Source organism: Hemiscyllium ocellatum, unplaced genomic scaffold, assembly GCF_020745735.1.
Source record: "Hemiscyllium ocellatum isolate sHemOce1 unplaced genomic scaffold, sHemOce1.pat.X.cur. scaffold_98_pat_ctg1, whole genome shotgun sequence".
NCBI classification, from domain to species: Eukaryota; Metazoa; Chordata; class Chondrichthyes; order Orectolobiformes; family Hemiscylliidae; genus Hemiscyllium; species Hemiscyllium ocellatum.
In genome coordinates, this window is record NW_026869341.1 from 674506 (window position 1) to 700093 (window position 25588).

Here is a 25588-nt window from a genome sequence, read left to right on the forward strand (position 1 = left end):
CATATTTAATAAAGGATAAACCAACATCGGAGACCATTCAAAAAAGATTCACTTAGCTGCTTCGAGCATGAAAGGGTTGACCTATCAAGTATAGATGAGCGGGGGTGATCTTATGGAAACAAGATTCTGGGGAGCTTGACAGGGTGGATGTTGACTAGATCTTCCAGCACCAGTGAAGTCTCAAACCAGGGGACATTACACAAGGGAACATTCATTTTTGAAAAATTAAAGACTTTTTTCTCACAGTGAATGGCAACAATTTTCTCACACAAACAATTGTGAAAGTTAAATGTAGGAGGGGAATGGTTGGGTTACTCTTTGGAGGGTTGTTCTGGCTTGTTGGGCTGAAGGGCCTGTTTCCACACAGTAGGGAATCTGTGATTCTACCTCAAATTATTTTAAAAGGAGGACAGATAGATTTTTGAAATATTGAGCAGTTGGGGACTTTGCGGATCAAGCATAAAAGAGATGTTGGGGTCTGGGTTGGCCCAGCCATGATCTGATAGAATGGGGGAACAAGCTGAAAGGGATGAATTGCCTACACCTGCTCCGATTCCTGGAGGCTCCATTTCATGTTTTTTTTTGTCTCCAAAGAAGAGCGTGATACAATGTGCTAAAGATCTCAGATGTTGTGAAAATGGGGTGTTTATGTACTGATTCAGATGGCATTGATTCATCAATCACAGCTATACAGTCATGAGTAGGAAGGCAATTCCCTCCATGAATAAAGGAAATCTACTGCAGAGCTCATTCTTATCCGCAGGAAACATGACCCGACATCTCAGCAAAAGCAGGACACACTGCGCATGCTCTAGCCAACAAAGGGACCCCGGGTGATCGATGTCAGCACCGGACCATTGAAAGGACAGTGGGCGGAACTGGAGGTCCGAGCGGGAGGTTGGTCCTCCAACCAATCAAAGTGAATCAAGGGCGGAGCTAAACTGAACCACGTGATCGCCCTCGCGCGCGGCTCAGAGTCACTGTAATGAATGCTTGGGAAGTTATGGAGAGAAAGGATACGGTAGGGAAAGAAATAAACAGGGAAACGGGAGAAAAACTGTGTTGCTATGAGCGGAGAGGTTTTACAAACAAACTGTGCACGTCGGAAAACTCAAGTTTGAACGTCCCAGTCCCGTGTTTGCAGTAAATGAGAAATTGCCTCAGCGGCTGCAGGCCTGAGTGAGCGCCGCCATCTTTAGTCGTGACAACGAGTCACTGCACACGTGCGGAGCCGCCATCTTTGTAGGGGGCAAGGTGCAGCCAGGCGCATGTGCAGCCTTTCTCTAGTATAGAGTCATTGTGATGACAGCAGCCAATCCTGCTCTGATTCACCTCTGGGCTCCCTCAGGACCACTTTGTCAATGTCTAGCTTCCTCAGTCTCAAACCATGGGTGTAAGTTTGGTCTGTTTAGTACTGTATTATTACTTTTATAGACCCTTTGTAAATGAGTTTTTCACTGTGGCCCAGCCCCTGACCATGTGTTGCTCTATCATTAGACTACTTTTTTCTTGAATATTTTTGACTGTCAAGAATTCCTTTTTCCAACAAGCAAGTGTATTTTCCTTCCATTTCTGACTATCAAATTCTGCACCATTTTCATTCCCTGTAACCCGTTTTGCATTCCCTGAAACATCATGTGTATTTCTCCTTCCACAGATACCAGTGATTAATGCCAAAGCCCTGTTGCCTGTGGAGAGGGTGATGCTTGACTTTGTTGTACAGCTGCAGTTTGTGTGGTGAAGGTGCTCCCACAATGTGGTTGGGTAAGAGATGTTACAGATTATTCATTACAGAAACAGTGAATATTTGAAGATAATGTCCAAATCAAGAACAGTTTGTAGTTATATCATCATGCTTATAATTTCACAAGAATACGATTGAGAACTTTAGCTATAAGGCCAGATATAGAGATATTTGGTCAGGTGTCCAAAACAATTGCCAAAAATCAGATTTTGAGGGATGTCTTAACAGTGGGAAGCAGACCTGTGAGGTTTTGTCTGCAAATTCCAGATCATGGTGCTTTGGCAACTGTAGAATCAGCCACACAGTTGAAGTAATGGGAGTCTCAAAGAAAATGGGTTGTCGAGGTCTCAAAGGATGTGTGGTGCAGGGAGCTAGGGGTTATCACAGCCAGGAATCAAATCAAGAATGAGAATTTTAAATTGTTGCTGCTTATGAATAGGACCCTTTTGACAGATGAACATGTTTGGGGAGAAGTGAGCACGTGGGCGATAGAGCTTGCAATTTTTCTTGAGATTATAGGAAGTTTGAATTTGGGAGGCTGGCCAGGAGTGTGTTTGGATAATTAAGTCTGGAGATAACACATAATGGATGAGAGTTTGAGTATATGAGGTGAGGGTGGAATCAGCTAGAAATAGTGGTGTTGGAGTGGAACTGTGCTGTCACTCTCACCTCGCCTCTGGGATTCAGCTGGTTGTCAGGTTGTGAATCAGGCGGTAACATATCGGGAGCTGAGTGGCCCTGGTGGAGCCTAAAATGAGTGTCGCTGAGCTGGCTGTTGCTGAGCAGCTGCTGCTTGATAGCCCTGTTGATAACATCTTCTATCACTTCACTGCTGATCGAGTGTGGACTGACAGAGGGACATTTCCTGGGTTGGATTAGCCTTCTGTTTTTGTGTTGAACATGCCTGGGCAATGTTCCACATTGTCAGTAGATGCCAGTGCTGGAGCGGTACGCGGTTTGGTGGGTGGCAAGTTCTGGAGCACAAGCTATCAGTGTTATTGCCAGAATGTTAGCAGGACCCATAGCCTTTACACTAATTAACCATTTTTCGGTATTATTCAAACTAAATTGAACTGGCTTAAAGCTCACATCTGTGATGTTAGGAAACACTGGAGAAGGCTGAGATGGATCATCCCACTTTGCATCTGGCTGAAAATTGCTGCAAATGCTATCATCTTATCTTTTGCATGGATGTGTGAAACCCCTCCATCAGTAAAGGTGGGGATATCTGTTTTGCTTCCTGCAACGAGTTGTTTAATCGTCCATCACTGTTCATAACTGGGTGTGGCAGAACTGCAGAGGTCTGATCTGATCCATTGGTTATGGGATCACTTAGCTCTGTTGCTTGCTGCTGATGCTGTTTGATCTGCAGATAGTCCTGTTTGGTAGCTTCACCAGGTTGGCACTTCATTTTTAGGTATGCCTGGTGCTGCTCTTGGCATGCCCTCCTTTCCTGTCCACTGTGATGGGTGAGAGCGGGATGTACAAACTCATGAGATTACAGATTGTGCAGGAGTACAGTTCTGCTGCTGTTGTTATCCCACAGTGCCTCAGAGAGATCCAGTTTGAGTTCCTACATCTGTCCCATTTAGCACGGTGATAGTACCACTCAGCACAATGGAGGTTTTTCTCAACTTTAAGATGAGGCTTTGTCTCCACAAAGACTGTGGGATGGTCGCTCTTACTGACACTGTCATGGACAGATACATTTGCAGCTGGTAGACTCATACTGATAAGATCTAGTATGTTTTTCCCTCTTGCTGGTTCCGTTACTGCCTGCTGCAAATCCAGTTGAGCATCTATGTCCTTGAGGACCCGACCAGCTCAGTCAGTAATCCTGCTGCTGAGCTACTCTTGCTAGAGGACATTGAAATCCTGTACCCAGAATAGGCTTGTCACCATTTTATTACCTCAGTGCTTCCTCCAAGTGTTATTCAACATGGAGGAACACTGATTCATCAGCCGTGGGAGCACGGTACGTGGTAATCAGCAGGAGCCATGAGACTTCCTGGTGTCCAAAGTCAATGCTGAGTACTCCCAGGGCAAATGGTTCCTGTGTGTACACAACTGTGCCATCACCTCTGCCTGGTCTGTCCTGCTGGTGGGACAGAACATATCCAGAGATTTCAGGAGAAAGTGAAGACTGCAGATGCTGGTGATCAGAGTCAAGAGTGTGGTGCTGGAAAAGCACAGCAGGTCAGGCTGATGAAGGGCTTCGGCTCGAAACGTCAATTCTCCTGCTCCTCCGATGCTGCCTGACCTGTTGTGCTTTTCCATCATCACAATATCGATATCTAGGGATGGTGATGGTGGTGTCTGGCCGTTATCTGTAAGGGATGACTCCGTGAGTATGACTATGTCAGGCCGTTCCTTGACTAGTCTGTGAAACAGCTCGCCACGTTTTGGCACAAAAAAAAACAGATGTTAGTGAGCAGGATGTTGCAGAGTCGAGAGGGCTGATCCTGTGGTTGTATTTCCTAATGCCTTGTTAGATGCCAAGTGATCCATCCAGTTTCATTCCTTTGTTGAGACTTTGCAGTGATTAATACAGTGAGTAGCTTGTTGGGCAACTGTCAGGTTGGCAGGATCTTTTTCGCAATTGACAATGGTTCCATGGAGATCACAAGATTCCTAATTCCAGTCGTTTTTCCTTGAATTCAGATTCTACCATCTGCCGAGCTGGGATTCGAACAGGGACTTCAGTTATACATTTTAATATTCTGGATAAAAGTTAAATACATTAGGTTTATTCACTCATTTTAATTATCACTAACCCTGGTTTTGTTTCTTTGTAAAACACTGTCCATCATCCTGTCTCCTCCATCCTTCTCTCCAACAACAAGATCAAGGAGCACACGGAGTTTCTCTGTCACTAAGACTGAGACAATCTGACCAGCTGCCTCTGCTGCTTCCCTCCCTTCCACTAGCCCACCGAGACAAACTGCCTCACATAGTGTTCCTGATTTTTGTCCCAAACTAACATCTTTCTCCAGTCTCTTGTCAAACCTTATCAGAACGCATCTTGATCTTTTACTGGTCTCGCTAAACTACAGACATTTCAACTCTGTTTCCTCCTCATCACTCCCCCTCGCCAATTCACAGGTAATGTTCCTTGTTCTGTCTGTCTTTTCTGGTTATGTCCTTCTCATCCATTCTGCAAAAAAACTAACATTTGACCTCACCATCATTTGTAAATTCTGCTCCATCTCCACAATCCCTTTCCTTTCTGAATTCCTTGTATTTGGTGACCCTCAAGGATGTATCCTTGGTCCCTCCTGTTTCTCACCTACATACTGCCAGGAGGTGACATAGTCTAAAAGCACAGTGTGAGGTTTCACATGTACACTGTCAACGCCCAACTCTCCCTCCCCACCATCCCTCTCCATTGCTCCACTGTTACTCAGTTACTAAACTGCTTATCACATTCCCACTGCTCGATTAACTCCAATTTCCTCCAATGAAACATTGTTTTGGGTAAACCCATTACCTTCAGTTGCTAATACAAATTCCTTTCCTTTACTGCTGAGCCCCTCCCTCCTACTGGGAACTGTCTGAGGTAGAACTAGACTCTTCCCAACATTGCTGTCATATCTGTAACCCCAAGGTGACCTTCTGATCAGACATCTACCCAATCACAAATACCAGGAATTCCAATCTCTAAAACGTTGCTTGTCTTCACCTCACCCCAGCTCCATTGCCACTGAAACCCCTGACCCGTGTCGGTGTTGCCTTAAACTTGGTGAATCTGAAACAGAACCCTTGATTTCGTGACTGACCCAGAATCTGCTAGCTTTCAGTGTTTCCTGCACAATGATCACTCCCCCCCCCCCCCATCCTTTGTGGTGCAGCTTTCTACAGTTCCCACCATGTAAATCGCACTCTGTTCTCTTATTATCCCCTTCAAACTGACCGACTTCACACCTTCCCAAATTACACTCCATCTAACCACTTGTTGCCCCTTTCTCCTGTGCATCTCTCACTCTTCACAATCCTCTTAGAACTTTACAATTATGCCTTGTCTAGGAGTTCCCTCCCTCCCCCATTCTTCTAAACATTTACTGGGAGCACTGGGCAGTGTGAAGCATGCAGAGTTGCTCTGTTTTTAGAGATATTCTATGGGAGGAGCTTGCTGCCCATTGGTCAGAATGGAGGCAACTTGCCCATCGAGCTGCATGAGCCTTTCACACCGCATGTCTTATTGATGAGGCACAGCGGCAGCACGGAAGGAAATAAAACAAGCAAATCCTGCTCTCCACATCTCACTGATTCTTGGAATATTCGGTCCCATGTGTCAAAGATCTGCCCTGTTCAGTCACATGAAATTCCAAGGTGGAAACTCCGAGAAACCAACATAGATTTCCACCTGAACTGACTGCTGACCTCCACAAGGGGTAATGTGTCCAGTCATCCTGGGCCAGGAGGAGGGGATGGTGCGAGTTTCTAACCTGAACTGACTTTGATGGCTTTTATAAACGTGTATTACAGGATACTACAGGTGGACATTCAGATGGTAATCTCAGTCATTGTAACACCAAACTCTGATTGAATTAGTCAGTTCATCAGGACCTGGATATTCGCATTGTGTGTGAGTATTGTATTCCATCTGAATCCCATTTGCTACATAAAAGTTCTCCTTTGAATCTTCCCAAACCTTTAATGTGTGTCTTGTAAGCCTTGTATAATGAGCTGATGGGTGTAAGGTTTATTATTATAATTTGTAACTTTTCTAAACCCCTCTGTCACAGCTCCCCTCAATTGCCTTTGCTCCAAGGAGAACAACCTCAGTTTTCCCCAAACCCCTGATTCCACAATGTCTGTTTGCTCTCTATAAGGTACACATCAGGATTGTGTTGGAACATTCTCCACTTGCCTCCATCAGTGCAGCCCCCAACAATATTAAAGAAAGTGAACATCCTCCAGGACAAGGCACTGTGCCTGAGTGGTGTCCCATCCACTACCTTCAGCATTCCCTCTCCCCACCCCAGAGACACAGTGGCATCACTGTGTAAAAGGTAAAGGCAGCATTGTCCTCCCAGACCATAGGGCTGCTCTCTCATTCGGGAGGAAACTGGAGCCCCTGGAAGAAACCAATGCAGACACTGGGAGAACGTGCAACTCCCGCAGAGACAGTTGTCCAAAGCTGCAACCAAACCTGGGGCCCTGGCAGCAGGGCTAATCACTGAGCCACTGTGCCACCCTAAAATTGTAATTTGTTTCACAGCTACCACTTCCTCTGATAGTTCATTCCACACACAAACCATTATCTGAACAAAAATAAAAAAAATCCCAAACGACTTTTTAAAGCCGTTCTGCTGTCACCTTCAAAGGTATGTACCTAGTCTTGAATCGTGTCCCTTCCTGGAAAGGACACCTTCTGTTCACATTACTGAAACCACCCCTCCGTGATTTCAGAAACATCTAATAAGGTCACTCCTCAGCCACCTGCGCGCCAGTGAAAGAAGTCGCAGCCTATCCAGCCTCTGCTTAGAATTCAAATTATTCATTCCCATCAACATCCTGGTAAATCGCTTCTGAATCCGTTCCAACTACATAATGTCCTCCCGATATCAGCATGACCAGAACTGGACACAGAATTCCAGAAAAGGCCTTCCCAATATCCAAAATAACGTCCCAACTCTTGTACTCAAAGATCTGAGCAATGATGGCAAGTGTGCTAAGCACCTCCTTAACCACCCTGTCTACATGTGGCACAGACTTGAAAGACCCGAACTCCTCAGCCTCTTTGTTCCATATCACTACTCGAGGCTCTGTTTTTAATTAGTGTAAGTCTGCCCTCGTTTGTTTTATCAAGATGTAATATTTTGCATTTATTCCAATCCAAAAATACCAAAACAACCCCTGAGCATTAAAGACAGTAGGAGTAAACTTAAGACGGAAATCAGGAGGGCAAAAAGGGGACATGAGATAGCTTTGGCAAATAGTTATGAATAATCCCAAGGGTGTTTATAAATACATTAAGAACAAAAGGGTAACTCGAGAGAGAATAGGGCTCCTCAAAGATCAGCAAGGTAGCCTACACGTGGAGCCGCAGGAGATGGGAGAGATACTAACTGAATATTTTGCATCAGTGTTTACTGTGGAGAAGGACATGGGCAATATAGAATGTGGGGAAATAGATGATGAGTATGTCCATCTTACAGAGGAGGACGTGCTGGGTGTCTTGTAACCCGTACAGCTTGGTTAATCCCCAACACCTGATCAGATGTACCCTAGAGCTCTGGGAAGCTGGGAATGTGATTGCTGGGCCTCTTGCTGAGATATTTTGTATCATCGATTGTCACAGGTGACATGCCGAAAGACTGGAGGTTGGTTAACGTGGTGCCGTTATTTAAGAAAGGAGGTAAGGACATGCCAGGGAACTATTGACCCGTGAGCCTGACATTGATGCTGGGCAAGTTGTTGGGGGGAGTCCTGAGGAACAAGATGCGCATGTATTCTGAAAAGCAAGGACTGATTGTGACAGTCAGCAAGAATTTGTGCATGTCTCTCAAACTTGATTGAGTTATTTGAAGATGTATCAAAGAGGATTGATGAGGGCAGAGAGGTGGGCATGATCTATGGAATTCAGTAAGGCACTCGACAAGGTTCCCCATGGAAGACTGTTGAGCAAGGTTAGATATCATGGAATACAGGGAGATTTAGCCATTTGGATACAGAACTGTCTCAAATGTAGAAGGCAAGGTTGTGGTGGAGGGTTGTTTTTCAGATTGGAAGCATATGACCTTTGGAGTGCCATAAGGATCAGTGCTGGGTCCACTACTTTTCGTCGTTTATATATATATGATTTAGATATGTGCATAGGAGGTATAGTTAGTAAGTTTGCAGATGACGCCAAAATTGGAGGTATAGTGGACAGCAAAGAGGTTTACCTCAGATTATAACAGGATGCTGTTCAGATGGGTGAGTAGTGGCAAATAGAGTTTAATTCAGATAAATGTGACGTGCTGCATTTTAAAAAACAAATCTTAACAGGACTGATACACTTAGTGGCAAATTCCTAGATACTGTTGATGAACAAAGATATCTTGCAGTGCAGGTTCATGTTTCCTTGAATGTAGAGTTGTAGGTAGATAGGATACTGAAGAAAGTGTTTGGGATACATTCCTTTATTGATCAGAGCATTGAGTATAGAAGTTGGAAGGTCATGTACAGGACATTGGTTAGGCCTCTTTTGGAATAGTGTGTGCAATTCTGTTCTCCGTCAATCGGAAGGATGTTGTGAAACTTGAAAGCGTTCAATAACGATTTACAACGATACTGCCAGGGTTGGAGGGTTTGTGCTGCAGGAAGAGAGCAAAAAGGCTGGGGCTTTCTTTCCCTGGAGCATCAGAGAGTGAGGGGTGACCTCCATAGAGGTTTATAAAATTATTGGGAGCATGGATAGGGTAAACAGACAAGGTCTTTTCCTGAGTAGGAGAGTCCAGAAATAGAGAGCATAGGTTGAGGGTGAGAGGGGAAAGATATAAAAGGGAACTAAGGTGCAACTTTTTCACACAGAGAGTGGTGTGTGTATGGAATAAGCTGCCAGATGAAGTGGTGGAGGCTGACAATTATAGCATTTTAAAGGCATTTGGATACTTCACATGAATAGGAATGATTTAGAGGGATATGACCCAGGTGCTGGCAAGAGAGATAAGATTAGGTTCAGATATCTGGTCGGCATGGACAAATTTCACCAAAGGTTCTGTTTAGTGCTGTTCATCCGTGACTCACAAGGTTTTGGTCTCTTCAAAGATAAATCTTAGTTTGTTTTATTTAGGTAAAGCTACAACATTCAGTGTGGTGACGGTTTACTTCTTTAAATACACATCTTATATTTAAAAACTTAGTCAATGTATCATAAAATATTGGTACTAATTTATTCTAAAGTAGAGTTTTGTAAAGCTATCTTATCTCCGTAAGACTTGATTCCATTATCTTTAACAGCTCTATCCATCTCTTTCTCGAAAGTTCCCAGTAACTTGACCTCCACTGCCTTCTGGGGCAGTGCATTCCATGTGTCCACTACTCTCTGGGTGAAGACGTTTCTCCTCAACTCTGTTCTAAATGGCCTCTCCCTTATTGTTAAACTGTGTCCTCTGGTTCTGGACTCACCCATCCGTGGAAACATGCTTCCTGCCTCCAGAGTGTCCAACCCTTTAATAATCTTGTAGGTCTCAATCAGATTCCCTCTCATTCTTCTAAACTCCAGTGTATACAAGCTCAGTCGCTCCAATCTTTCAACATATGATCATTCCGCCATTCTGGGAATTGACCTCGTGAACCTACCCAACACTCCCTCAATAGCCACAATGCTCTTCCTCAAATGTGGAGACCAAAACTGCACACAGTACTCCAGGTGCGGTCTTACCAGGGCCCTGTACAGCTGCAGAATAACCTCTTTGCTCCTATACTCAATTCCTCTTGTTATGAGGGCCAGCATGCAGTGAGCTTTCTTCACTACCTGCTGTACCTGCATGCTTGCTTTCATTGACTGACGTACCAGAAAACCAGATCTCGTTGTACTTCCCCTTTACCAAACTTGACTCCTTTTAGATAGTAATCTGCCTTCCTGTTCTTGCCTCCAAAGTGGATAACCACACATTTATCCACATTCAACTGCATCTGCTATGCATCTGTCCACTCACCTAACCTGTCCAAGTTAATCTGTATTCTCATAACATCCTCCTCACATTTCACCCTGCCACCCAGCTTTGTGTCATCAGCTAATTTGCTAATATTGCTTTTAATATGTTCATCTATGTTATTAATTGTATATTGTAAACAGCTGCGGTCCCAGCACCGAACCTTGTGGTACCCCACCAATCACTGCCTGCCATTCCGAAAGGAAGCGTTTATCACTACTTTTTGCTTCGTGTCAGCCAGCCAAATTTCAATCCAAGTCAGTATATTCCCCTTTGTAAATCCATGCTGACTCTGACGAATCCTATTACTGCAATCCAAATGAGCCATAATTTCATATTTTATAATTGACTCCAGCATCTTTCTCACCACTGACATCAGGCTAACTGGTCTATAATTCCTTGTTTTCTCTCTCCCACCTTTCTTGAAAAGTGGGACAACATTACCCACCCTCCAATCTGACTCTACATCTCCGGATTCTGTGTCGCCCACTTCGCAAGGGGCTGAACGTCATCCCTCACCAAAAGGGCCATCCCACCCCCTCTGCCCAACAGTCTGTCCTTTTGATAGCACTGCACTGCATTTATTTCAATGCAAGGGGTTTGACAGGGAAAGCAGATGAGCTTAAGATATGGTTTTGAACATGGGACTGTGATATAGTGGGTATTACAGAAACGTGGCTTAGGTTGGACAGGACAGGTAGCTTATTGTTCCAGGGAATAGATGTAAGAGGAAGGATAGAAAGGGGGATAAGAAAGAAGGTAGAATGGTGTTTTTGATTAGGGACAGCATTATTGTTGTGTTTAGGGAGGATATTCATGGGGGTTCGCCCGTTGAAATTACATGGGTGGAACTGGGAAATAAGAACAGGATGATCACCTTATTGAGGTTGTCTGTGTGGGTTTCGTCCGGGTGCTCTGGTTTCCTGCCACAGTCCAAAGATGTGCAGATTGGATGGATAATCCAGGCTGAATTGCCCATATTGTTCAGGGATGTACAGGTTGGGTGAATTGGCCATGTGAAATTGCCTACAATGTTCAGGGATGTGCAGGCTAGGTGGATTGGCCATGGGAAATGTATGTTACAGGGGTAAGATAGGAGGCTCTGAGGGTCAGTGTGAAAGTGATGGGCCGAATGGCCTGCTTCCACACTTGGCATTCTCTGACGATAATTCTACTAGTTTTAAAATAGTTGCAGAAAATAATAGACCAAATCTAAAAGTTGGCGTTCAAAATTGGACAAAGGTGAATTTTGACGGTAGAAGGCGAGAACTTTCAATATTTCTTTGCAACCCCCAGATAAAGGGACGGCTGGAAAGTGGGAACATGAGAACAGAAGGAATAGGAGCAGGAGTAGGCCATCTGGCCCCTCAAGCCTGCACTGCCATTCAATAAGACCAGGGCTGATCTTTTCGTGGCCTCAGCTCCACTTTCCTGCTCTCTCACCACAGAGGCTGGAGATCTGATCTCCAGCATCTGCAGACTTCACTTTTTACTCGAAGATTTTAACCTCCTGCGAATCCTCTTGCAAGGATGCCTTCCCCTCATTCCTGATGAAGGGCTCTGGCCCGAAACGTCGAATTTCCTGTTCCTTGGATGCTGCCTGACCTGCTGTGTTTAACCAGCAACACGTTTTCAGCTCTGATCTCTCACCATAACCCTTAATTCCTTTCCTGTTTGCAAATCTACATTTTGCCTTAAAGACATTCAAGTTGATAACGTCAACTGCTACACTCAACAAGGAATTTTTCAGATTCATAATCTTTAGCTGAAGAAGTTCCTCCTCAACTCTGTCCTAAATCAGATACCACATATTTTGACGCTATGCTGTCTAGGTTGACCCGCCCCCAATGGAAAGAACCTCCCTGCTTCTATCTTATCTATTCCCTTCTTAATTTTATTTTTTTCCAATACAACCTCCCATTCTTCTAAATTCCAACAAGTATAGTCCCAGTCTATTCAATCTCTCCACATACACCAACCCTCTCAACTCATGACTCAAACTAGTGACCCTCCTCTGCACTCCCTTCAGTGTCAGTATATCCTTGTTGAATTAAGGAGATCAAACCTGTATTCCAGTACTCCAGGTTTGGCCTCCCCAGCACCCTGTACAGCTGTAGCATAACCATCCCTCTAGCAAGGAAGGACAATAGACACTTCACCATCTCTTTTAGCCCCTTGGGATGCATTCCATCACGGCCAGGAGACCCATGTACTTTTGGGCTGTTATCCTTCCCAACACTACCTCTTTACTGAGAATGAGTGTTTCCATGTCCTCATCTGCCATTGCCTCCATAGGCCTGTGAAAATGAGACAACAAGAGAACATGGACAGTATATTCATGTTAAGGCCATGTCTGGTCGGTGTAGAGAATGCTGTGTGTCTAGAGAAATTGAGGGACTGGTTAAAAAAATGAAGGAGGGATATGGCAGGTACAGTCAGCTGGGTGACTGGTTTGAGTGAATCCCTCGGAGTATAGGGCCAGTAGGAGTACACTCAAGAGAAAACAGGTGGGCAAAAAGGACACACAAGAGAGCTTTGGGGGGAAAGAGGTTTAAGGACAATCCAAAAAGATTCTACAAAACACTAAGGACAAAAGAGTAACCAGGCAGAGAATAGGGACGCTCAAAGACCAACAAGGCTGTCTGGAACCACAGAAGGTGGGAGAGATACTATCCAAGGATTTCATGTCAGCTTTTACTGAAAGAGGATATGGAAGCTAGAGAGTTTGGAGAAATAATTTGTGATAACTTGACAACTGTCCATATTACAGAGGAGGTTGTACTGGATGTCTTGTACATAAAGCTGAGTAAATCTGTGGGACCTGATCAGGTGTATCCCAAATGTTTGTGGGAAGTTAGGGAAGTGATTTCCGGGCCCCTCGCTGAGATATTTCTATCACCGATAGCCACAGGTGAGGTGCTGCAAGACAGGCGCCATTATTTGAGAAAGGTGATGAGGAAAGGCCAGGGAACAATACACTGGTGAGCCTGAAGTTAGTGGCAGACAAGGTGTTGGAAGGAATTCTGAAGGACAGGTTTATATGTAATTGGAAAGGCAAGAAGTGATTAGGGATAGTCAGCATGGCTTTGTACATAAATCACTAACTTGGACTTCAGAAAGACATTCAAAAAGGTTCACATAACAGACTGGTTCGCAAGTTAGACACCATGGGATACAGAGAGAACCAGCTATTTGAGTACAAATTGGGGACGGAGGGTAGTGCTTTTCGGACTGGAGGCCTGTGATGAGCAATATGGTGTAAGAATCGGTGCTAGGTCTACTGCTTTTCATCATTTATATCAATGATTTTAATGTGAATATATGAGATATAGTTAGTAGGTTTACAGTAGGCATCAAAATTGGAGGTGCACTGGACAGCAAAGAAGGTTACATCAGAGTACAATGGGACTTCAATCAAGTGGGCTGAGGATTGTCAGATCGAGTTTATTTCAGATAAATGTGAGGTGCTGCATTTTGGAAAAGCAAATGGGGGCAGCAATTATACACTTAATGGGAAGGTCCAGGGGAGTGTTGCTGAACAAAGAGACCTTGGAGTGCAGGTTCATAGTTCCTTGAAAGTGGAATCATAGGCAGGGTAGTGAAGAAGGTGTTTGGTGTACTTGCCTTTACTGGTCAGTGCATTGAGTAGTGGAGTTGGGACGTCATTTTGCGGCTGCACAGCACATTGATTCAGCCACTTCTGGAATTCTGCTTTCAGTCCTGGTCTCCCTGCTATCGGAATGATATTATGAAACTTAAAAGGGTACGGAAAAGACCCGCAAAGATGTTGCCAGGGTTGAGGGTTTGAGCTATTTAGGTAGAGAGTGAACAGGCTGGGGCTGTTTTCCCTGGTGCATCAGATACAATTGTGAGGGGCATGGATAGGGTGAAATCCCAGGGTCTTATTTCCAGGATATGTGAGTCCAAAGCTTGGGGCACAGGCTTCAGGTGTGAGGGAAAAGATTGAAAAGGGATCTAAGAGGCAATGTTTCCAGCTGAACATGGTACGTGTGTGGAAGGAGCTGCCAGAGAAAGTGTGGAGGCTGGTACAATTACCCAATTATGCCTTTGAGATGTTGTATGTGATTAGCAAAAGTTTAGAAGGATATACGCCAAGAGCTGGTGGATGGGATGAGATTAATTTAGGATATCTGGTCAGCATGGACAAGTTTTGGATCGAAGGGTCTGTTTCTCTGCTGTACATCTTTATGGCACTACTAAAATTAAGATGGGTTTCTATTTTATGGAGAGTTAGCAGAAGATCAACTAATTCTTCTTGGAGCTGAGAAGGTTAGGCAGGAATTTCGACCAGGAGCAGATTTCTTTCCAGGATATTTAATTTACAGAGAGACAGAGGGAGAAATTATTAACGTCACAATTTTTGAGTAACTACCTTCAGGTAAATGGCTAATAAAATAGGTTAAAAATGTGAAGATTATTGTACTCACTAAGTTCTGAGCATCTGGAACAGTTTGTCCGCCAGCTGGATGCAGATCCAGTAGTTATTGAGAAAACGAATTTAGAATGTAACTTTTTTAAGGAAGGATTTGGAGGTCTACAGACAAATGGGAGGTGAGTTGGGATAGACTGGCACCATGTCCAGAGCGGCCAGTACAGCTGAATAGCCCCAAACCCTTGTCCTCTGTGTTACTGCCCCATTCACTGTGAAGGATGAAGCTTATCCCAGGGCAGAGTCATAGAGACATACAGCATGGAATTAGACCCTTTGGTCGAACTGGTCCATGCCGACCAGATATCCCAACATTTGGCACATATCCCTCTACACCCTTCCTATTCACATACCCATCCAGATGCCGAATGGTGTAACTGTACCAGCCTCCACCACTTTCCTGAACAGAAGATTCCATACAGGCACCCATCTCAGTGTGAAAAAAAGTTGCCTCTTGGTTCACTTTTAAATCTTTCCCCTCTCACCTTAAACCTACACCCTCTCGTTCTAGACTCCCCCACCCCAGGGAAAAGCCCTTGTCTATTTTTCCCATCCATACTCCTCATGATTTTATAAAGTTCTATGAGGTCACCCCTCAGCATCCGATGCTCTTGGGAGGAGCCCACTCTTGTCACAATGGGGCCCGGGTGATTGACAGCAGCTTCAGACCAATAGGAGAATTGGTGTGATCCTCCAGCCAATGGGAGTGAATTGGGGTGGGTCCAGCAGGCCAACACATGGCCATGAGCTGTGCAGGCGCAGTGTCACGGTGGGGGGGGGGGGGGGACCTAGTGAGTGTGAAGGGAGTGGGAGACACTGCAAAGTCTGGGGAAGAAATGGAGCTATTGTGGACTGGGAGGGTTTATAAACGCACAGTTTTAGGCTGCTAGACCTGAATTAGAAATTCCTGGTAAATTAGAACCAAAAGAACTGCGGATGCTGTAAATCTCGCACAACAACCAGAAGGTACTGGTAAAACTCAGCAGGTCTGGCAGCATCTGTGAAGAGAAATCAGAGTTAACATTTTGGATCCGCTGACCCTTCCTCAGAACTGATGTTACTGAAAATTAATGTCGGTTTATATGCAGAAGGTAGGGGTTAAGGAGTAAATGATAGGTGGTAATATAGTCCAAGAGCAGTTGGACAAAGGAGTGGATAACGATCTGGCTGGGGGAGGGTGAATAGCTGTTTCTGGGGACTGTTCGTGGCTAACTATAGCTAATGTGTAATGGCAGGCTATGTGATAACAAGGCCTTGTGTGTGGGTTAAGAGGCTAGGGCGCTAGGACATTGGAGAGTTCAGGACGTAAAATTATTGAATTTGATACTGGGGATAGAGGTGTGCAGGGTCCCCAAGTAGAAGATGAGGTGTTGTTCTTCCAGCTTGTGTTAACGTGTGGCACTGGAAAAGCACAGCAGATCAGGCAGCATCTCAGGAACAGGAGAATCAACGTTTTCGGCATATTCCTTTTATCAGGAATGCCGGGATTGGGTGGGGTGGGAGGGAGTAAGAGGGCTGAGAGATAAATAAGAAGGGTGGGTCCGGTTGGTGGGAAGGGAGCTAGGAAGGCAATAGGTAGATGTAGGTGGAGGGTAATGGAGAGAGGGTGGAGTGGATAATTGGAAAGGATGATGGACAGATGGGACAGTTCAAGAGGGTGGTGTCGAGTTGGAGGGTTGGATCTGGGATAAGGCAGGGGAGGGGAGATGAGGAAACCTTGATTCTGTGGTTAAAGGGTCCCAATGTGGAAGATGAGGTTTTCTTTCTCCAGGCGTCGGGTGGCTGGGATTTGGTGGTGGAGGTGGCCCAGGACGTGAATGTCCTTGGCGGAGTGGGTGGGGAAGTTGAAGTGGTCGGCCACAGGATGGTGGAGTTGGTTGGTGCATGCATCCCAGAAATGTTCCCTGAAACATTCTGCAAGTTGGTGTTCTTTGTCAACTCCCCAGTAGAGAGGAGACCACATCGAAAGCAAAGGCCATAATAGGTGAGGTGTTTGGATGCGCAGGAAAAACTCTGCTGGATGTGGAAGGGCCCTTTTGAGGTGTGGGCACAGGTTTTACACCTCTTGCAGTGGCAAATGAAGGTGCTGGGAGGGGACGGTGGGTTGGTGGGGAGCATGGATCCGACTAGAAATTCACAGGGAATGGCTTTTGAATGTAATGGAAATGTTTGAAGTGAAAGATAGTTGCTACTCATTTAAATTCTCTTAATGGGAGTAACTAGCTGAAACTAGAGAGACGTTGTGACAGGAGACCTCAGACCCGTGGAATGCTCCTCTTGTACAATGTGGGAAATAAGGGACACTTCCAGTGTCCGTGACGGCTATGTGTGCAGGATGAGTGCCCATCTGCAGCTACTGGGAAACTGCTTTTCAGACCTGGAGCTGAGAGTGGACTCACTGTGGAGCAATACTGAGAATGTTATGGGCAGCACGTTCAGTGAGTTAGTCACACTGCAGGTGAGGGTTACACAGGCAGAAAGGGAATGGGTGACCATCAGATCAACTAAAAGGCTCAGGAAGGAGTGCAGGACTCCCCAGTAATCATTCCCCCTTCTCAGACAGATATTGTGCACTGCTTGGGATTCTATAATGGGGGGAACAGGTGGGGTGGACTCTCAGGGGAAATCAGCAACAGCCAGGTTCATGACACCACAGAGAGCTCTGCTGCACAGAACGGGAGGAAGGAGAATGGCAGAGCTATAGTGACAGGGGATCCAGTAGTCAGGGTCAGAGACAGGCGTGTCTGTGGCCACAGACATGAATCCAGGAGAGTGGAATTGAACCCAGGTCCATTTATTGATGAGTGCACAGAACAATAAAGGTCAGTGTCCCAAATGCAACCTTCAGCACTTGGTCACCCTGAAGCTCTACTGTCCAGGGACTGTGCACTTGTGCTGAGCCCTTCAGAGGGCTTGAAGGAGATGGGGAGAAAACAGGAACAGGGTTGTGTTGTAGATCTACAAACTAACCGTCACCCTCCGCTGTTGGTCTCCCCCCTCTGTCTCCCACCTCCCATCGTACCTCCTCCCCACCGCAGGGAAAAGACCTTGTGTATTTACCTTATCCATGCCCCTACTGATTTTATAAACCTCTATAAGGTCACCCATCAGCCTCTAACGTTCCAGGGAAAACGGTGTATTCAGCGTCTCCCTGTAGCTCAAATCCTCCAACCCTGGCAACATGCCTGTAATACTTTTCTGACCCCTTTCAAGGTTCACAAAATTGTTTTGATAGGAAGGAGACCAGAATTGCACACAATATTCTAAGCGTGACCTAACCAATGTCCTGTACAGCCGCAATATGACTTCCCAACTCCTATACTCCGTGCTCTGACCAATAAAGGAAAGCATACTAAACATCTTCACTAATCTATCTACCTGCGATTCTGCTTTCAAGGAGCTATGAACCTGCACTCCAAGGTCTCTTTGTTCAGCAGCACTCCCGAGAACCTTACCATTAAGTGTATACTCCCTGCTAATATTTGCTTTTCCAAAATGCAGCACCTCACATTTATCTAAATTAAAGTCCATCTGCCACTTCTCAGCACATTCAACCATCTGATCAAGATCCTGTTGTAATCTGAGGTAATCCTCTTCACTGTCCATTACATCTCCAATTTTGATGTCATCTTACTAACATTACTTCCTATATTCACATCCAAATCATTAATATAAATTATGAAAATTAGTGGATCCAGCACCGATCCTTTGTGACACCCCACTGGTCACAGGTCTCCAATCTGAAAATCAACCTTCCGCCACCACCCTCTGTATTCTATTTTTGAGCCAGTTTTGTATCCAAATGGCTAGTTCTCTCTGTATTCCATGAGATCTAATCTTGCTAACCAGTTTCCCATGGGGAACCTTGATGAATGCCTTACTGAAGACCATGTAGTTCATCTCCACCGCTTTGCACTGTCAATCCTCTTTGTTGTTACTTCAGAAGAATTGACTCAAATTCATGAGACGTGATTTCTCTCACACAATGCCATTATTAATATCCACGACTTAATTCTGTACATTGGGGTCGGTGTCACCCAGTTATAGGTGTTAATATTCTGGATGAAGTTCATGTACACCAGCTTTGTGTTAGTGACTTTGTATTGTATCTTGTTAATATCACCAACACAGGTGGGTTCCTTTGGAAAGGCAGTCCCTGTACCCTAACCCCCCTCCCATCTGCTGTGCCTCCTCCATCCCCACCGTCGACAGTAAGTGGGAGGAGCTCATGGAGTTTCCATGTGAGTGAGATTGAGAACATCTTCCCTTCTTTCCACTAGCCCACCAGGAAATGGTGGTCGTGTCCTTACCTCTGGGCCAGGAGGATCGGGTTCAGGGTTGAGTAACAGCATCTTTGAAAAGGCCCAAGCCCAAGCAACCAGGCCATACTGTCTCCCAGCTGTCCCTGCCTGAGCCTCCAAACAGAACCTTCCTGTAGTTTCTCTCCTGTTAGACTCTCCCATTGCTCAGTTTGTCCAGGATCCCCTCCTGCAGCTGCACTGCTCCTGTCCCTCACTGACCTGTCCATTCCCCGTGTCCCTCCACATTCATTCATTGTTTACAATCCCATTGTCCCAGTCCTCCAGCCCCGCCCCTTCACCCTATTGGGCAGCAGCTGCTGTCAATCACCAGGGCTCCTGTGTGATCTGGAGCATGCTCTGTAGGAAGGGAGACCAGTGCACAGGCACAGTGCTGGGCAATTGGTGGCGTATGTGCAGGCTGGGTCAGTGCCAGGAAGGGAGGCTGTGGGTGTGTAGGATTAATCTGTCATTGGCAGCTCCCTCCCTTCCTCCCTCTGAGAACAGGACCCAGGGGAATGGCCCCTCCCCCGGTATCATGACAAGTGGTCAGCGTATCAGTGTGGGGAGCATTTTGCAGAAAGTTATCAGAACTCGGGAATGTTATGGAAATGAACAAAGATGGGCCTGCAATTAAAGTTCAAACTTGATTCATTTTAGTTCAACCTGATATGATTTTGGCCAGTGTGTGCAGGATGGTTCTCATCAGAGGATGGGAGTGGGGAAAATAAATAAGAGGTTCCAGATTGTGGAAAATAAAATCAGTACGTTCTGCCCCAGAAGGGAACCCTGAGAGGTTTGGGGAGGATTCACTAACACCCAGGAGGCTCCGAGTCAGACTCATTGATTTGACTTGATTAGATTAGATTTCCTACAGTGTGGAAACAGGCCTTTCGGCCCAACCAGCCCACACTGACCATCGGAAGAGTAACCCACCCAGACCCATTTCCCTCTGACTAATGCACCTAACACTGGGCAATTTAGCCTGGCCAATTCACCTGGCCTGTGCATCTTTGGATTGTGGGAGGAAACCGGAGCACCCGGAGGCAACCCACGCAGGCACGGGGAGAATTGAATCTGGGACCCTAGTGCTGTCACGCCACACTTTTTTGGTTCTTTGTCTGCAGGCAGGAGCTAGGAAGCTGAATTCAAAGAGAGGAGAGTGAGTTAGAGCTGGGTGTGAAGGAAAGGAGTGAGGAGATTGGTTTGGATTTCAGTTCACAGAAGAGAGAAATTGTGAGACTGAGATTTAATGTTTTGGGGGAACAAAGAAACTACAATTTAATACTATAATTGTCTCATGAATTTCCATCCTGTGTTAACGGTGGTGACTTGTTTTCTCAGTTGTCGGGTACTGAACGGGCAGATTTGTGGATGAGAAATTCAAATTGAGCTTCATGTTCAGACCCGATGGTTACTTGATCCGTGCCGATCTGAATATCATTGGCCTTTTCATGTGGAAGGAAAGGTGTGTATTCTGTCCGTGGGCAAATATTTCAAATGTCAGTGTGTCTGGAAAAAATACTGAGACACAGCCAAGTCCATGTTAGTGTGGTGACTGTGGAGAGAGATTTAATTTGCTTTTAAAAGTCTGAAAAAACATGGCACATTTCCAAGGGACAATTAAGTCACAGATTTGTATGGGGATAAGTTTTAAATTAACCATGCAATCAGAAAGACACAAGGATACCTGCAGCATGGAAAATGCAATGAAAATGGAATTGTTGTAAAGGAGTTGATTCTCGATCATGGTTTTTTATCCATTAGTGTTGTCACGTCGGTTCCAGTGCCATGGGGAAATACTGGAAATGTGATGAATGTAACGTAGGTTTCAGTTATTAAACTGGAAAAAGTGCAGACGAAACTTACAAGACGTTTTGCCAGGGCTCAGGGGTCTGAGTTATAGGGAGAGGTTGGACAAGCGAGGATTTTTGTTTTTTGTTTAGAGCAGAGGAAACAGAGGGGGGATCTTTTCTAGAAGTGTGTAAGACCATGAGAGGCTTGGGTAAGGTGAATGCACTCAGTCTCTTTCCCAGGAAATCAAGGAGTGGAGGCATCAGTTGAAGGTTAGAGGAGAAAGAATAAAAGGGAAGCTGAGGGGGCAACAGGTTTACACAGAGGGTGGTATGTATATGGACTGAGCTGCCAGTGGAAGTGGTTGAGGTGGGTACATTAACAACAGGTAAAAGACATTTGGACAAATACATGGATAGCAAAGGGTCAGAAGCAGATGGGCCAAGTGCAGGGAAATGGGGTTAGTGTGGATGGACATTCTGGTCAGTTTGGGCCAAAGGGCCTGTCTCTGCTGTAGGGCTCTGACTCCAAGTATATTTACTATTTCTCCCGCTATCTCTGGGAGCACCCTGGGATGTATTCCATCAGGGCAAAGAGACTTATCTACCTTTAGCTCCATTAGCTTGCCCAGCTCTAACGCTTTTGTGATAATGGTTATTTCTTTTTCCTCACCTTCCCCAGTTTCTTTATCAATTCTTGGCATGTTCTTCGTATCATCCACTGAGAAGGCTGACTGCTGTGTACTCCTATTCCTGAACCCTGCTGGATAGGAATAACTACATTAGCAGAACTCTGAGAGGTCTTCTTTGAGTCTTTATTGATGAGACATGGCAGTTACCTGGATAGTGTACATGCAGAACACCTCCAGGCAGCATCAGGTAACTCCCCATCTGTGCGATGTTTGGCTCCCATTCTTATACCTTTGTGGTTTGTGGTTTTGAATGGATGCTGCCTCTCAGTATTCTCTCCATGGCGATGGCAGTTAAAAAGTCGAGTTCAGCTCAGCACTTTGTGGTTAAACCACATACCCCTCCCCCACGCCCCTGTGGCTCAGTGAGGTATCTGACAGGCACTTCAGTTTCAGCTGGGCTGTCTGTCAGGATTCTGATGTGGAAGAACTGGTGTTAGAGCGGGGTGGGCAAAGTTTAAAAAAAAAACACACATCACCAGGTTATAGTCCAACAGGATTATTTGGAAGTACAAGCTTTAGGAATGTGCTGTGATTTTGAACTTGATCAGGATTATCTCTATTGTCACAGTTTCATGTTTCAAAAATGACAGAGGCCATATGTTCCCCACACAATAGGTTCCCCTCTAGCAGTGCAAACTGCTATTCTGGCCCTGGGGACAGCTACTCATCACTTGTCTCCCCCAATCCCATTTAACGTTCTGCTGATCTTTAAAGTGTTTTCTAATCTCCTAGTTTCTCCTTGCTCTTTGCCAATTTGTGTGTTTTCTGTTTCAATTTGATAAGACTCCCTTATTTCCTGAGCCACCCAGGGCAGATTACTCCTTTTCCTACAGTCCTTCCTTTTCCCTGATATATACTTTTGCTGAGCAGTTTGAAATATCCTTTGATATTTCTCCACTGTCTGTCACTGTCCCACCCTAAAGTCTTTGCTTCCAGTCTACATTAGCCAACTCCTGTCCCATCCTATTGTAGTCTCCTTTGTTTAAGCATAGGATCTGGATTGGATTCAATCTTCCCGCTTTCCAACTGTATTCTAAATTCAACCATACTTATCACAAGTCTTTTATCAGATTACAAGGTGAGGGGATGTTTCCTGGGTGTTTTGGTTTTCATTATCAGAGACCTTGGCTTTGTAATAAAGTACAGGATGGATATTCACAACAGAGTATTCTGGACGGTGTGAATGTACTACACAGTCTGAAACCATAAATCACTGTCTCCCCTCAGTTTACATGATTTGGAGAATCCGATGTTGGACTGGGGTGTACAAAGTTAAAAATCACACAACACCAGGTTATAGTCCTTCAGGTTTAATTGGAAGTACACTAGATTTTGGAGTGTTGCTCCTTCATCATGATCCAATTACACCTGTTGGACCATAACCTGTTGTGTGATTTTTAACTCATCTCAGTTTAAAATTGCAAAATCATTATCTCCTACATGCTTCCTCACTATCTAAGTTTGGAACGCTAATCCACCTGACTATCCTTCTTTTTCCAAAAATCTCCTTTGGTGAAGGTGGTGAGTTTTGGATGCAGCTTTCCAGTTATTACCGTAAGAAGATGAGCACTGGGCACAGGAGAGGGGATGCAGCCCTTCGAACCAGCCCCACCATTTAATACGGTGATGATTGACCTCACCTCGGTCTCAGCTGGATTTTCCCACCTGCTCTCTCACCCTTCATCTCATTGCAAATTCAACATCTGTATCTCTTCAGTAAATTTCCTCTTTGTCCTGGCATCCACTGTATTTTGAATAGGAATTCCACAGATTTACAGCACATTGAGATAGGTACATTCTTCCACAGAGAATAGAATAGAATCCCTACAGTGCAAAAACAGGGTATTCATCCATGGAGTCCACACCAATCCTATAATGAGCATCCCATTCAGACTCACCCATTCCCTGTATTTCCCATGGTTAATGGTTTAACCTGCGCATGCATGGATACTGTGGGCAATCTAGCATCGCCGATCCACTTTACCTGCACATATTTGGACTGTGAGATGAAACTGGAGCACCCAGAGGAAACCCCACAGACACGGGGAGAACATGTAAATTCCACAGGGTCGCCTAAGGCTGGAATCAAATCCAGGTCCCTGACGCTGTGAGTAAGCAATGCTAACCATTGAGCCACCTCTACTTAAAATCTGCTCCTCCTATGAACCTCCCCACCCCCCAGTTGACTGAATCTATATTCCTTACATCAGTAAATCAGGTTGTGAAAGCAGATGTCTCAGTAAAACCCAGTGACAGCCCACAGGTCCTGTCTGTCTGAATGGGGATCGTATACACAACACCCTCCAGCCCACACTTTTCATTCACTTTCTAGAGACAGGGCTCCAGTGGCTTCATGGGGACTACAACTCCCACAATCCCTGAGGCAGGGACCACGAGTGTGTACATGTACAGAATGTGGGCAGGTTTTGGAACATATGCTTTGGGTAAGTATACTTTGCGGAAAGTTTTTCACACTGGCTGGAGGAGGAATGCATCTGATTATTGTATTGATCTGCTGGGGGGTCAAAGTGTCACCACACCCATGTAGGACCACTCTCCATCCCCAATTCATTGTAATGCTGGGAATCGACCAATGGGCATCAAAGAAGAATCTGACCCATTCTCCCAGCCTGAAGGACCCTCTTCTGTCCAGGATCTGCCACCTCCCTTTCTGTTTCCTTGTGTTTCATTCTGCTGTTACATTATTGACTTGCAGCAACTGAAGGGAAAGGAAGTGAACCCAGAAAGGGTGCAGAGTCTAACAGGGACGGGAAGTGGTGGAATGGATCTGTTTATCAGTAACTCCATGAGAATGGGGAGGGTGTACACTAGGGGGTAGCAGAGTCAGAATGGTGGGAGAGAGTAAGTGGGCTGGAGGGTTACAGCTTTGGGGGAAGAAAGGGGAAAAAAAGATATTCCAGAGAAACAAGAATTGTCTGTTCTGAATTTCTAATCTGTATATATTCCTTTATACAGGGTGCTACATGGTGAAGGTTTGCAGACTGAAATCTCAAAATCATGTGCAGATTGTGATTAAGTTAACCAGCATTTGAAGAACCAAAGATAGAGAATCACTTGGCCAAAATCCAGCAACACTCTCCTCCCAGCATTGTCTGTCTCTCTGCACCAAATGGACTGTGAATGGTTCAAGACAGCAGCTCACTACCATCTTCTCAAGGGTAACTAGAGATGGGGAATAAATGCTGGCTGAGCCAGTGATGCCCATATCCTGGAAAAGGGTTCTATCTCTCGTTGCTGAAATCCCGTTGATGTTACTGCAGGATGAAGAGGGATGCTGAGTGTATCCTCCAGGAGGCAGCACCATCACATTACCCCTGCCTACACCCACACAGTAACACCGCAACGTCACTGGTACAAAAGGCAGTGAAACCAAAGGAGGACTTAGATATAGTTCTTCGAGGTAAAGTCATGAAAGGGGATTGGAACACAGCAGGAACAGGAGACTGGATGGTCAGCTGTTTCCCATTGAATGGTGGAGCAGGATTGAAAGGCTGAATGGCCTTCTGCTGCTATCTCCCAGGTATGTATATAGCCATGGAGCCCAGGTAGGAAGGAGTGGGCAGGGATTCTCCAGGAGATTGCACTTCCCCAACAGTTTTCAGTGAGGGATGGTTTGATGGATTTTATTTAACATTTATCTTTAACACAAGGTTTGTAAATTTTGGTTTTAAAATGTTTTCGAAGTTTTTTGCACAGCAAATAAAATTAAAGAAAATAAATTAAGATGTCTGAATATAACAGTTTTAAAACTTTCAAATTCCACACAGACAGTCACCTGAGAATGGAATCAAACTGAGATCTCTGATGCTGTGAGGCAGCAATGCTAACCACTGAGCCACCATGCAACCATATGCAATGAGTAAAATCAGTGATACATATGCAAAGACATATTTCAAATGAACACACTCCGATATTGTCAAAGCATGTCAAATTTACATTCAATAT

General features: G+C 45.1%; 1 long non-coding RNA gene across 1 annotated transcript; it reads left to right on the top strand.

Annotated features, from left to right (window-relative positions):
* Positions 1-1698: 1698 nt before the first annotated feature.
* Positions 1699-24692, top strand: LOC132814962 (uncharacterized). Its single transcript, XR_009644608.1, has 3 exons — positions 1699-1764; positions 6230-6329; positions 24599-24692. It is a non-coding gene; the product is annotated as an uncharacterized LOC132814962 (long non-coding RNA).
* The last annotated feature ends 896 nt before the right edge of the window (positions 24693-25588 follow it).